We start from the raw sequence: 15,055 nt of genomic DNA on the forward strand, positions 1-15,055 counted from the left end.
GGAGACAGATTTGGGAAGCCACTGTGTTAGCAGGGATGCTGAATCCACCCATGGACTCAGTGGGAATACAGAGTCGTCTCTTCTTGGCATCTCATAACAGTTCATCATGTAGTCAGGAACCTTTTACAATTCGCACCACTCCTCTACAAGTGACATGCCTAGCTTTCCCACTTTGCCCCACCCCCAAAAGTAAAAAATGTAAGCAATTGTGGGTTTAGCCCTGCCCTTCATAGTTATTGCTATCTAAGTAAATAATAATATTTCCCCCTTTTCTAGTAGGCCTCACTTACTACCTGCTAGCTTTCTGGCCAACTTCATTTTCTTTTGAAAAAACGAGGCCCAGGTCTAGCCCCACTCATTCTGGAAGCCCCCATGCCTCAGCTGCTTCCATTTTATAGGTATTGACATCTACTGAGTCTTGCTCACAATGTTTTCTTTATTGAAAAATATTAAGTCTCAAGTATAAAGTATAGGATATAAAGAATGGTCTTAATAAGTACTTTCAATGTTACAGCATTCCGCCATGGCCCAATTGTCCCTGCTTATCTCGGGGTAACCCAGTCACAGTTTTCTTTCTTTAGAATGGCACCTCATTTTCATCTCGGAAATCAGAACGCATCAGATGTCACTGAGTTAAAAAAAAAAAATTCTGAGGACTGGTCTGATTTTAAAACCTCAATGAACTTAAACAGTTACTAGGGAAAAGACACCATTCAAAAATACAGTATAAAATAGCTGCACTGGGTGTCTGCATTATACTAGTCTCTCAGAACCTTTACCCTCTTAACCGAGTGCTATAATATCTGACCAGCTGTTCTCAGTAAAAAGCCACCCCTGGTCAGTTGGTGAACAATGAGGAGACAAGAAGGAGGTGCCCTGCACCCCCTGTGCCAACGTGAAGCTTTTCCTCATTTTAAGGGGCTTAACTGCTGGTTCACAGGCCTTTGCGGCTCTCACTTTCAGAGGCGCGGGCTTAGGTCTTCTCATTAGCACGGACTTCCCCGCCTCTAAGAAGAGCACAGATGTCAGGCGAGCCTGACCCAATATCTGGTTGATCAGATGCTGTTTACTTTCATAAGCCCGAGGTTTTAGTGCATCTTGAGCGGAGGCGGTGGGATTCTTCTCTGGCCCTCCTTGTTGGGGGGAGTAATGGAATGCACAACAGGATCACAAATGGCCTGAGCCCACAGCCACAAATCTGTGTTAGGCGAGGGCGGCTGTTGTCTGTGGGAAGCTTCCCTAAAGGACAAAGGGGCCAGACTGCTTCTCTGGAAATGAAATCTGCAGTAGGCTCCGGTCCCTTGAAACAGCCAGGCGGGCCTTGGCACATCCAGCCCAGGGCAAAAGGCCCACCGCCTTGTCCTCTTCAGAAAATGTTCTTTGTAGGAATGAAATAAATAAATAAGGACATGCATACATATATGCATACATACATACAAATAGGAGATGTATCTCTTTAATAATCTAAAGAAATCATCTCAGCGCCTGTATGAGACAGTCGTTAGGGGCCTGTGACAAAGGGGCCTTTGGGTTTTCTCTTTACCTTTGATCTGCATTATGAAATGTTAATGTCCGTCCCATCAGAGCCTCTTCCAGAAACACACCCTTTCTCGAAAGGCTTACCCTTGCCCATTGCAACTTCCACTCAGATTCTCCATTTATATTTAAGTGCTGACTTTGAACTCATGCCCAGAAGCACTGACATTTTTAAACAGGGCCAGCTAAACTGCTAAATAAAATTTATTGATGGTAAAGAGCACAGTTGTGATTAAACTGTGGCAATTTAATAATAAACACACTCATCCCTTGCATCTTGACATTATGCACATACTTAACACATGACACTTAACTCCAAGTGTTTTGTCTATAGTAGGTAATGTGGGGTGGGGGGGATTGTCCATAGAATCTATAATTTTGTGTTGATTAGGTAGGAAACAACCAAAGCACATATTTTGATATCTCTATTAACAGCCTGTTCATGTCTAACTGCAAAACTTGGTTGCACTTCTTTCACCATCTTTGCCCAAGACAGACCAGTAAACACAATTCCTCTCTCTATAATTAGCCTTTTCTCTGAGGGCCCTGAAGTAAGTCTGCATGCCGTAGATTTAATATCCAGTGCTATATCCATATGTGCTGCCCTTGCCTGGTCCCAGAGCATATAAACTCCCCTATTAGCAGCCTTGACTGCTTAATTATGCAGATTTTTTTTGTACCCGCCTGCCTGTAAAATTACTGTGTCTAACCTTTTTTTTTTCCTCTTTGCACCATGCTGGCCATTCTAATGAAATCGGCATAGGGGAAAGGGCCTGATTTGCAGTTATGGAGGCTGGATCGCACTGGCAATCTGTCCTTAGTGGGAGTTACAAAAGAAGTCAAATGCCTTCATCTGGTTCTACCCTATCATCCCCAAGGTGATTGAGTTCACTTCCCGATGCTTCCCAAGTTTTCCTCAGGCTGTCCAATCAGCACGTCCACCAGGGAGCCCAGCCTAGCTTGCAACAGTCTCTGTATCTAGTTACAGCCCCACCAGGGACAGTCAACCATCCACCCCCAAGCCTTCAGATGAAAACCTTTTCTAACAAGGCCGCCCAGCGCCAATGAAATAACACACATCTGCATATCCACTGGGTCCCATGTTTCTTGTGCTCATGGATTATGTATCTTGCAGCCTCTAATAAAGAAATGCAGTTCTTTGTTTAATGTTTATCTTGTGCTTGTTAAGCAAATGCTAATGTTGTATCAGAATGCTTTAGTGCTATTTGGGTTTTTGGTGATTTACTACAAGACAATCTGCTGTGAAGTAAATTTAGAGAGAGGGAGAAATGTGGAAAAAATCATTCTGGTTGAAAAGAAGAAAAAGAAAAAGGTTTGACAGAAAATTCAAGGGAAAGGGAGGGAGAGAGTGTGGCGCGGATGAGGAAGTGAGAGTGCACTCAAGAGAGGAAAAGCCTGAGACAGAGACAGATAGACAGACAGACAGACAGGCAGAACACAGGCACAAGGTTGCAGGCTAAGGGGAGAGAGCAGGGCCTCTTGAAATCCCTTCGCTCCAGGCTGACTTGCCCACTTTATCACTGGACAGTTTGAGACTCCAAGCTAGAGAATAAACCCAGTACAATTTCCAAAAGGGGATGAGATGATAACTTCCCCTTCAGTGATAAGGTAAACAGTGTCCTGAAGGGTAAACAAAAAATAAAAAAAAAGCCTCTTTTTGTTGTCTGCCTTTGTGCCCTGATGGTTAGCACTGTGCACTGTTATTCACAGACCACAGGGAAGCCCTAAATTTAATTGTTCATGCCTAGCTCTGCTAGAAATAGGCAAAAATAATCAGAATCTCCCTCCTCCCAATTTCAGGGAGAGGTGGGGGCTGGGGGAAAAGAAAAGAGGGTGGCAGCTTGAAAGCTGATGAATGAATGCCCTTTATTTATCCTTTGGCAAGATGGGATATGGATATCCACAGTGCAAACCTTCCCGCCTGCTCTCCAATGCTGCAGTTCTGTTAGGGAAGAGGATGTCATTTTTATACTGAGAGATCACACATTTCTACCCTATCCATATTTTGAAAAGGAGAAGTCAAAATACAGTTCTTTAAAAGTAAAATTGGGCGAGCTACATATTTTGTAATTGCAGTTATTATTTGCTGACGAATTGTGAGCTTAATGAGGACTTAGATTTGTCTCACGATATACAAAGGCTAATTGATAAGAGATAAGGATCTCACAATATAGCCAAATATTGAATCATTACATTGCACATTTAAAACTAATATAATGTTACATGTCAATTATATCTCAATAACAAAGAGATAATAATGGAGAGAACAGAAAAGTGGGTAGGATAAAACAGTATTTTGTTCTGGAAGTGCACTTGTCACAAATCATAGTCTTTTCCTTTTCCCTCCTCTCTGCATCTCACAAAATAAATCAATAAATTTCTGAAAGGATGAGAAAACTCTAAGTGGATAAATGAAAAGCAAACACCTATCATACAAACACACACTCTTTCAAGTGAAAATTACTTCCACAGAAGAATGCCATGTTAGCTCTCTCCTTGGGTAAACATCTCTATCCTGACATTATAGAAGTTGAGGGCAAATTTAGTCATGATTAATACAATTAATTATAAGTACTATTAGTGATGTCACAAAGTTTCCATTAAAAGTGCTACCTACTGCTATAGAAAATGTACATACAATATACCTTACTCTCAGTTTGAAAACATTTTAAAATGCTTGTTTTGTTTTTCCTCTAAATATTATTTGCCTTGAAATATTTGTTGCTTTCTGATGGTGCCCCATTAACACAAAAAGGTTGAACTTTAAGCCCATTACAAGGCCACTAGGAGAGAATAGAGCAGACAATGAAGTTATTTGCTTGCTTTGGGAATAACTGGAAATCTGAAGTCTGGGATTCTTTAACATACTGAAGTCATCTAGGTCTCTCTGCAGAGAGTGAAGCTTAATTATCACCAGTGGTCATTATTTGGGCATGTGGCACTTATTCTTTGGGGTCTGACCAGAAGGAATCAACTTTCTTCATGATTTCATTTCACTAAAAAAACTGATCATGACAGACTTCATTTAGGCTCAAAGCAAATCCTACTGCCGAAAGGTCTCTCTTTCCATTGTTTTAGCCACTTGGTTCCCATCGGGGGCTATTATTAGAATTGAAATATAATGTATCTCTTTTCCCCTTTAAATTTAACAGAGGGTCAAAAAAGACAGAAAAAGGAAATCAATGGCACATTTCATTAGCTGGCTCTCATATCCACGGCAGGCTGTGAATCATGGGGCTTTGGTGTTCATAAACTATCACAAATGTTCTCTAAATAATAAATAAAAGCAAAATATGCATGTTTGGGTCTGTCTTCTCAGTGACTTACACAGGACCCCCCTTCACACATCATTAATTCACAGTATATTCCTATAAGGTAGCCATGTTCTTAACATTATATACATAAGAAAATGGAAGTATAAAAATAATGAAATATGTCCCTCAAAGATGAATGTTTGGTTCCAGATAACCTGCCTTCTCCAGAAAAGTGGGGTTTGCAGAAGTTCAAGTTGCTAAAGAACTTGGTGTGTGTATAGATACAGTAATCTCAGTAATTTTTTACTCATATTAGCCTGGACACCCATGCATTCAATCTGGCATATCTGAAGAGATAAACATTTAGGATTCACAAAACTTGAATGTAACTATATTTTTGTTCTATAACTTTTGGTGACCAGGGTGACCCAAGGATGTTGAGTGACTGGGGAAATGTGACAGTGGTATTCTCCAGAAGCAACAGAGTACTGGATATTAAGCTACTAAGTCTTTTGTTCACTCCATGGAGAATATAATGCTGTAACAGTGGCATCACCTGGAAACCATGCTAAATAATCCTGAAATTCCCTGAATTGCTGCTGAAAAAGAACTAGGGTGATAATAAGGCAATGGATTAACAAGAGGGTAACTAAGCAAACTACTTTATTTAAGAAAAGTGAATGAAAGGCAACCCTCAAAGCTAAGTTTAGAATGATATTTAGAGTACATTACTATTTAAATGCACTGAAACTACACTACACACTAATTTTTTAAAATGTGTGGGATGGAGATTCCACTTTGGATTGGCACAATAAACTCCTACCAGGTTGAACTTTCTGCAGATAACCACTACAAATTCTGGATAAAATACAAAATAACAATTAACCTAAAGGCACTGGCATGTGAATTCAAGCAGGCAGAATCCAGAGTGAGCAAATGCTTAGAAGAAGGGAATGACAGAAGATGAAAATGATACTTTAAAAATAGATTTCAGTTGCATGCTAATAGTTCAGTAGAAAGTGTAGTGTTTCTGGCTTGAGAAAACAGAAATTTTGGGAAGCAGAACTTCTAAAATGTTAGGTAAAACCTTGACTAAGAAAGAGCTTGGAGGAGGTGGAAAAAGTATATTGTGTAAAACTCTGCAAAAACCTTTGGCTGACTTCGGAACCATACAAGTGCAGGACTGACTGTAAGCATTCCAACTAGAGATTTAAAAAGTAACAACAAAAACCTTGAACTGACATATGAGTTGCAGTTCAAGAAACTGAGCTTGCAGTTTGAATACAATTAAGTTACTTGCCTCCTAAAACACAAAAAATATCAGCACTATCTAGAGGAAAATAACAGATCCAGAGTATCCAAAACCATATATTTACTGTGTCTAAGATACAATTTAAAATTATCAGTTATATAATATGGGAAAATTTCAAAGAAAATGAGAATTTTCAAGAGAAAACAATGAACTAAAATGTTTGCATTAGCATCCAAGAATGTTAAAGGAGACATTATAACTATGCTCAATAATAAAAGGAAATATTCTCCGTCCTCCCTGGTGGCCTAGGGGTTAAGGCTCAGAGCTACTTACTGCTACAACAGCCCTCCTAGGGTAAAGGGCCTGAGTTTAATCCCTGGTCAGGGAGATACCCATATGGCATGGCAGACATCTCCTGTCTCACCAGCTGCTCCCCTCAGCAGTGTATTTCAGTAGATCTGCCTATTCTACTTCCTGCTCTGTCTCTGGTGAATCCTCCCTGCTCCTCACACCCACCTCTGGTTTACACCCCAGTTCTTCTATGCAAAAATAAATACATAAATAAATAAATAAATTAATTAATTAATAACATATAAGGCAAAAATGACAGAGTTTAAGGAAAATCTAAAGATTTTTATAATCATAGATGAAATTTGAACAACTCTCTTAACAACTGATACAACAACTATATTCTCCAATCCCATCTACAGAGATAGAGACCATCTGAACAACACTATCAAGCACCTTGACCTAACTGATAGCTACAGAACATTACACTCCACATCTGCAGAATACACATTGTTTTCAAGTGCACAAGATACATTCACTAAGATTGACCATATGTTCACTCATAGAACAAGTGTCAATATATTTAACCAAATGGATATTATACAGAGTATGCTTGCTAATCACAATGAAAATAAATTAGAAATAATAACTAGAGAGCTAGAAAAACACCAAATATTTGGCAATTTAAGAGCACAATTCTAAATAATGCAAGATCAAAAAAAAATCATAAGGGAAATCAGAAAATAATTTTAATTGAAGGTTATTTTAAAAAAATCAACATTTCAAAATTTTGTGATGCAACTAAAGAATTTTTAGGAGAAAATCTATAGACTTACATGCTTATGTTAGAAATGGGGAAATGTCTAAAACTAATGACAAAATGTTCCTTAGGAAACTGGAAAAAAGAAAGCAAGTTAAAAAGAAGTAAATTAAACATAAAGCCAATAGTAAGGAATTAAATAATAAAAATAAGAACAGAAATCAAAGAAATAAAAATATCATGGTAAAAATTCATGAAATCAAAATTCAATTTTTTTAAAAGATTGGAATTGATAAACTTATCTAGTCTGTTCAATAAAAAAAGGGAACACAAATTGCCATTACCAGGAATGAATTAATATCACTATTGAACTTACAGATATTTAAAGGACTTTAAGGCAATATTATGAACAAATTTTATGTCAACAACTTTGACACAAATCGGAACAGAAAATCTGAGCCGCCATTTATCTATTGAAGATATAATACATTTGTTTACGTCGTTTTACTACATCTGTTGTTAATTATCCACCATAAAAGGAAACAGGGAAAAGGAGAAGGAAAGCTTTAAGTATTTTTTGAAGAAATTATATGTAAGAATGTGGAACTATAAATGGCCACCAGGCATATGAAAAAATGTTCAATGTCACTTGCAATCAGGGAAATGCAAATCAAAACTACAATGAGATAGCATCTTACACCAGTGAGAATGGCACATATTAAAAAAACTAGCAACAACAAATGTTGGCGAGGATGTGGAGAGAAAGGAACTCTCCTGCACTGCTGGTAGGAGTGCAAACTGGCCCAACCACTATGGAAAGCTGTGTGGAGATTCCTCAGCCTACTAAAGATAGAGCTTCCATATGATCCAGCAATTCCACTCTTAGGTATTTACCCAAAGGACACAGAAACCAATTCCAAAGAGCACCTGCACCCCTATGTTTATAGCAGTACAATTTACAATAGCTAAGCTTTGGAAACAACCCAAATGCCCAAAAATAGATGACTGGATCAAGAAGATATGGTACATATACACCATGGAATATTACTCAGCATTCAAAAAAGATAAACATATGCAATTTGCAGCAACATGGATGGAGCTGGAAGGGATCATGCTCAGCGAAATAAGCCAGAAAGAAAAAGAAAAATACCGGATGGTCTCACTCAGTACAGGAATCTAGAAAACCTAAATAAGGGACCAGGAAAAAGAATAACTGTAAGAAAGAAAAAAATCAAAATCAACAAACAACTATGAAACAGGGACACACTTTGGGGGGGAAGGTAAAGGAAGGATTGGGGTTAAAATCAGGTGGTTGCAATTGTATGGGGAATATAAAAATAAAAAAAAATTTTAAAAAGTCAAAAATCTAAAAAAAAAAAAGAATGTGGAAATAGGAAACAAAGAGTCTAGTAAGCATTTCCTCTCTCCTCCCCCACTGTCAGTGAGAGGCACTGGGAGAAAAGAAGGAGGGCTCAGAATTGTTAGGGGGGCTGACATATTGTCAGAAGTTCTACCAAGGAAATAACAAAGATATTCATGAAAGTTTCAAAATTCAGATGCCTTAAAGAACAGAGGAGTTTCTAACTAGAATATCAATGTTCCTGAAATCCCTGTGCCCTTCCCTGCCCCTTGCCCTATAGCCATCCCAAGTGCCTGTTTAGGGCTGATGGAATAGGCATGTCTTCTGCTAAGGGTTAATGGAAATGAAATTTTGCTTTGCAGGTTGCCCACGCCACCCACCCTCCTCCACCCTCTCACTACCACCCTCCCTACCCCCAACTACTAAACTGTAACTTGCTGTTATAATCCTCCAAGCAGTAGTCAATGAACATTTAATTAGCAACTATTCTGGTCAAGAGAGAATAACAGGAATCAGGCTTACTCTTAGCATGTTAATGAGTGGTTTTTAGAATACATTTAAGAGGTAAAAATTCTAATGAAAATTTATTTCCTACTTTTTGGAGGAATTGAACTTGATGCATTACTGATGATGAAGTCAAGAAATTTAATTTCTCACACATTTTCTTCCGTTGATTTGGGATGAAGGCAACTTGTGAAAATGAAGAAAAGAGACAAAACAATTTGATCATGGGTTGCAGAGAAAAACTAGTAAATTGTGGTAGGAGTGATATTATCAGAGATGCAGAAACCTGACAAATTTTAGAGAACAGTGAGAATAAAAAATAAGAAGAAAACATAAGGAACAATATATCAAGTCATTATGCTGCACACTTTAAACATATAGAAAGTTATATGTCAATTATATTTTAATAAAATTGGTAGTGGGGTGGAAATCAGCAAAAAGCTTAGAAAATGGGAAATGAAAGCATTTTTCAGTTTGGGAAGTGGTCAGGGGAGTATAATCCTGACAAATTCAGAGCTCCACAGGTGTCTTAGTTTCATCCAATATTCTCTAAATCAAAAAACTTGAGTGGTAAGGTAACTTCATGTAATTCCTTCATTTGTGGGGGTTAAGGACAACCTGGTTATACAGCTATATAGTTTAAGGGAAAGCACCGAGTTGCAAGTCTTTTGAATCACAGCCCTGAGTTCTGTCCATTGAACCCACCAATTTGCTGAAAAATGAAGGCAGCATGAACCAACTGTATACACTGAGTTTATATGGGGCTGCAAAGTGTATATTTACATTCATATAAAATACTCTTTCTAACATAACCTTGACCTCTCTTGACCTAATATGACTGTTAAAAGAAACATTAATTCTAAACTTAGATACTAAATGATTTTGATTTCTCAGAATTTAGAAATACTTTCAAGAGTCTGGTTTGGTTGACTCAGCTCTCCCAAAAGATCTGCCCATGAAAGAAATAATCTTTTCTTTTGCCTTTTGATAAATGATCCCCTTTATACATTGAAAGCAGTTCAAATTCACTTCATTAATTGCCCTTTTTATAAATCAAGAGATTAACCCAAGTGAATCACTTTACCCCCTAGAATTGAGAACATTGCAAATCATCATTTAGAGGAATACCTGAGGCAGTGGAAGAAAAGAAATCTGCACACTCTAACCCTAACTTTGCTTGGAGCTTGGGTAAATCATGGAATCCTTACAGATATCAGCTTTCTAGTGACAATAAGGGCACATGCTCTGTGTCTCTAAATCTCTCATATTTTCAACTATAAGAGTTAAGAAAATAAGAATCTTTCTCTTTCTTCCCTTCCCTTTCTGAACTCATCAACAAGTAGAAGGGTGATGATGAGGTAGGGAAGAATTAAAGTAACTGATAATACATTTCATTTTATAACATTAGATCTATGTTTGCTGCTTTTTCTCTCTTTAGTTTTCTGGTCATTTCAGCCTTGGTTCAGAACTAGGAAACAAATTAGTATAAATACTGGTGATCAGACTGTTTTGGTGAGCAGCATGGTAAAATGACCAAAAATTGAAGAATTAGGACTGCCTTTACAAATTTGTGGATTTAAATATAAGCTATTTTTAGAGCAATCCTTTATTTCTTGATTCTTTTATTTGCATTGAACTCTTTTTCCCTTTTTCACTTTCTTAACTCTCACCAGGATTTCCTTCCCCAATTTTGTTATATAGATGATCCTCATTTGCTATTTAATTTTGATCTTATTTTCAATTGTATGGACCAATAAATGCCTATGCTGACAGCACTCATAACCAGCAAAAGTTTTATCCATCCAAGTTATACCAATTAAGTAGAAATATTTTGCTCTGAATGAATTAAATATCCATGTCAAATATACTCTGCCAACAGTGTTAATACAGCTTCTAAAGCTTCTATTTTTAAATCACAGGTGTTAGAAAGACATTTGTATAAATGCTTTGAGTTATATAAATCTAAGCAATAGTCATCATAACAAGTAGTTCTACTTCAGGTAGTTTTATATTGCTTATAGAATTTTCTTTTATGGTGTTATGTTAAAAACATTCAACCAAAATTTCCTAAACACTATTTTTGAGCTCTCTTTCTCTCTCTCTCTCCCCCACCCCATTAGTTGGTGTTATATACCTGCCATTAGTTCCTCAAAGAGTACACAGGTACAGGACAGTGATTCATATCATATCTCTGTCTGAAATATGAATTCATCTTCAATACAATACTTTACCTCATAAATTTAACAGTTTATACCTTAACAGAAGGGGTAAATTTTCTTCTGTTTTTATTAACAATGAAAATTGAATCTTAACTAGCCACATGGGAATATGGTAGACAATAATCCATTGTTGAACATTAGTCTTAGGATTTATCTAATTTATTGATTGAATGAAATGAGGTCTGTGATTCAACTCAAGAGTTTGGCATTTTACATTTTTCAGTTTGTAGAACTGTTTGATTAACAATAAATTTCACAGGAATCTATTGATGTCAAGCAAATTTGACCTAGTGCTAAGAGATATCAAGACATACCTTATGTTCTATTTGCAGTTCACCTTGTCTTCTTAAACTGAAATAGCAACCAGAGAATCTTCCTTAACAAGCCTGTCTGTGCATGTGTAGCAAGTTCAATTACAAGTTCATATGGTTGCATCAATTATCTCTTTGGCTATGTGGCATCCAAATAGTTAGGTGCTACCTCAAGTTCTTTAGGATAAAACTGACCCAAAAAAGCAGATTTGGACAAAACAATATGGGGTGTGCATGTTTTGTGTGAGATATGTGATATGTGCGTGTGTAATGGCTTCACAAATTTTCTCCAGGGAAGTTCTTCAAGATAGATTTAATTTTCAATATTACATTTTTATTATTAGGAGTAGAAAGATACGAATTGGTTGTGGTTTTGCTATTGTTTCCATGGAATAAACTTGATGTTGTTATTCAGGAGTAACTGGGACATTAAGTTTTATTGTGTATATCAGTCCATATTTGCAAGTGTTTGACACCTGAGTGCAAAACTGGAAATGGTATATTTATCTTACAATCTATTTCCAGTTGTAGCAAGCTTTATGACATTCGTATTTTTGTAAGCTGATCCCCTTTCAATAGCCCTCACAAATGCAATTTTTGCCTTGTATGTATTTTTTAAAGTCAGAAACCTGGATTCTAGGAAGAGCCTCAAGAAACAATAAACTTCTAGCACCACAAGAAGGAATAAATAACCTTGAAAACTTGAAAGTGGATTTGACTAATAATAGAGACCAATCTGTAAAACGCTAGGAGTTTTGTAGAATTCCTGAATCTATTTCTGATCTCACAAACAATGCTGGGCTTCTCAATACCATTTTCCCCCACAATCAAATTGCCCAGAAAACATTCCGTTTTCTCCCCCCAGCCCCCAGCTTCTAATTTCATTAGGTTGCAAATTCATAAATGAAGTCAAGTTGTTGATATTATCTTTACATTCTACACAGTAATGTTAGAAGTTTAAATGAAGCAGTATCTGCTCTATGTTTTAAATTGCCACATGAACAGTTCATTTCATAGAAACAGGGATTATTAATAACTGTTTTCTATTTTTCTGTTTCCTCTGTATTATCAAGTAGTTATACAGCTATTTATTTCCCCTCCTTACCTATGTTCTGTTTTAAAATCTATATTCATCTGAAGAAGCTGTTTTGCAAAATAAGTAAAGTGACTCATGAGTGACATTTACTTTCTAAGGATAATAAAAGACCAAGGAGTCATATACAAACACTGTGCAGACATTTATTCAAATTAATATTAATTTTTTTATACATTGAGACAGTCCCACAAATGAGAAAAGTACAATAAGACAAGTCTTAGAATTTAGGAGAATTTTTTAGTCCATATACTTACAGTGATTAGTGTATATTTGATATGTCACATGACATTAAAAATAAAAGCAATCTAAGAATTAAATTATTGAAATTGTTGCACGTGTATTTTATTGCATTGTAGGAAAAGACATCTCACTTTAAGAGCCTTCAGCAGTGTAAACTTAGGACATCTGACCTCTTGGTTTATTCATTTGGATCAACTGACTTATAAAGGTTGTTCCAAATCTAAAATCACTGTGAATTTGTATTATTGGCAGAGAATACTTTAATAAAACTCAGATTGATAAATGTTAAAAAATCTCTCCTACAAACACAAAAATAGAGGTATCTGCAATGAGTGAGGGGACTGGGTGGAGAATTACAGGAAGAAGCACAAGGTGGAAGTAAAGGTTGGGGAGGTGAGGAATAAGTCTGAAATGATAAGGACTTTTTTTTGCATGGGTAAATATAAAAACATTACAAGAGTAATAAGGGCCAGTTGTTGAAGGTCCTGAATTCTGAAACAGGAGCTATAGATTTTGGTCTGTAGGCAACAGAGGTAGTATGAGACACAAAGCAAGTTATTGGGTGGCATAAGGAAGATTGGAGACTCTCCATCATAGTAACAGCATTAACTATTATCATAATAATGGCTAAATTTTATTAAGCCCTACTGTATGCTAGCCATTATTCCACAGCTCTCATATAATCAACCCATAAAAATAATGGTAACACAAACTCTACCAGTTAGAGGCTATTATTATTCCTATTCTTAAAAAAAGGAAGCAAAGGAAAGGACAACTTAAGTAAATTATCTAACTACAAAACACAGCAATATTTTAGGAAAAGGGTCTACTAAAGATGAGATTCAGAATGATTTAGGGAAAAGTTAACAAATATGAATTTATTTTCAGAAACTTGAGTTTTGGGAAACATTTATTATGTTAAGAAAATATTTTACATTCTAGGTGTGATGATCATTTATTATAATGAATTTTTTGGAAGAAAAAACATATGCACAGTGTTATAGTCATGTTTGTAAAATTATGAGAATATGTATACTAAAGAAAAATAAGTTTAAAACAAAAAAATCTCACCCAATTAAAAACAGATCTGGTTATTTGGTCTCTGCTATATCTATGAGGAAAACTGAATAGTTACTTCCTCTAAACAATTAAGGAACAAATTATACTAATTCTCTGTATGACATGAGAAATAAATGAAAATCAATTTATATAACATATCACACAACACATTAAGTAAGAAAAATCATATTAGAAATCACTTGACAAAATACAACATCCATTCATGATAAAAATTCTCACCAAATTAGGAATAGAGGGTAATCTTCCCAACTTCAATAGGAACAGCTACAAAACCCTATAGTTAAAATCACATTAATGGTGAGATACTAGAAATTTTCTCCTAAGACCCACAATGAGAAAAGGATGCCCCCTCTCAACATTCCTATCTAACATAATATAGCAAGTCCTAGCTAATAAGAAAATCCAAGAAAAAGAAACAAAAAATATAAACTAGGAAGAAAAAAAAATTGTCTTTGTATACAGATGGCACGATTGTATATGTAGACAATATCCAAGAATTGACAAAAAGAAAACAAAACAAAATAAAAAACCCTCCTGGATTTTTGATTATAGCAAGACTGTAGCATGCAAGGTTAAATTTGTAAATATACAAAGTTTATTTTTTATTATATATAAGCAATGAATAATTGGAATTTAATATAAAAAACACAGCACATATTTGCATGCACCCCTTCACCCCAAAAGAAATACTTAGGTATAAATCTAACACGATATGTACAACACCTGTATTAGGAAAATGATACAGTTCTGATAAAAGAAAGTTTAAAAGATCTAAATAATTTGAAAAGTATTCCATATTCATGCATATGATGACTCAATATTGTTAAGACACCAGTTCTTCCTAGCATGATCTATAGATTCAATGCAATCCCAGTAAAAATCCACCGTATTACTTTGTGGATATTAACTAAATAACTCTAAGGTTATATGAAAAAACAAAAGATTCAGAATAGCCACAAATATATACAAAGTTAGGGAAATGATGTATGACTTACTACAAAGCTACAGTAATACAAAACAGTGTGGTATTGGTAAAAGAAAAGACAAATAGAGCAATGGCACATAAGGGAGATCACAAAAACAGACTCACACAAATACAATCAACTGATCTTTGACAAAAGAGTGAAAGTAATC

At 35.9% G+C, this 15,055-nt stretch overlaps 1 protein-coding gene across 1 annotated transcript in view; it reads right to left on the reverse strand.

Annotated features, from left to right (window-relative positions):
* Positions 1-15,055, reverse strand: part of ZNF521 (zinc finger protein 521) — a gene marked incomplete at its 3' end in the record, with an annotated part of 256,138 nt that overhangs the window by 30,384 nt on the left and 210,699 nt on the right. The gene's annotated exons all lie outside the window — the stretch shown is intronic.

Source organism: Talpa europaea, assembly GCF_964194135.1.
Source record: "Talpa europaea genome assembly, chromosome: 13".
NCBI lineage: Eukaryota > Metazoa > Chordata > Mammalia > Eulipotyphla > Talpidae > Talpa > Talpa europaea.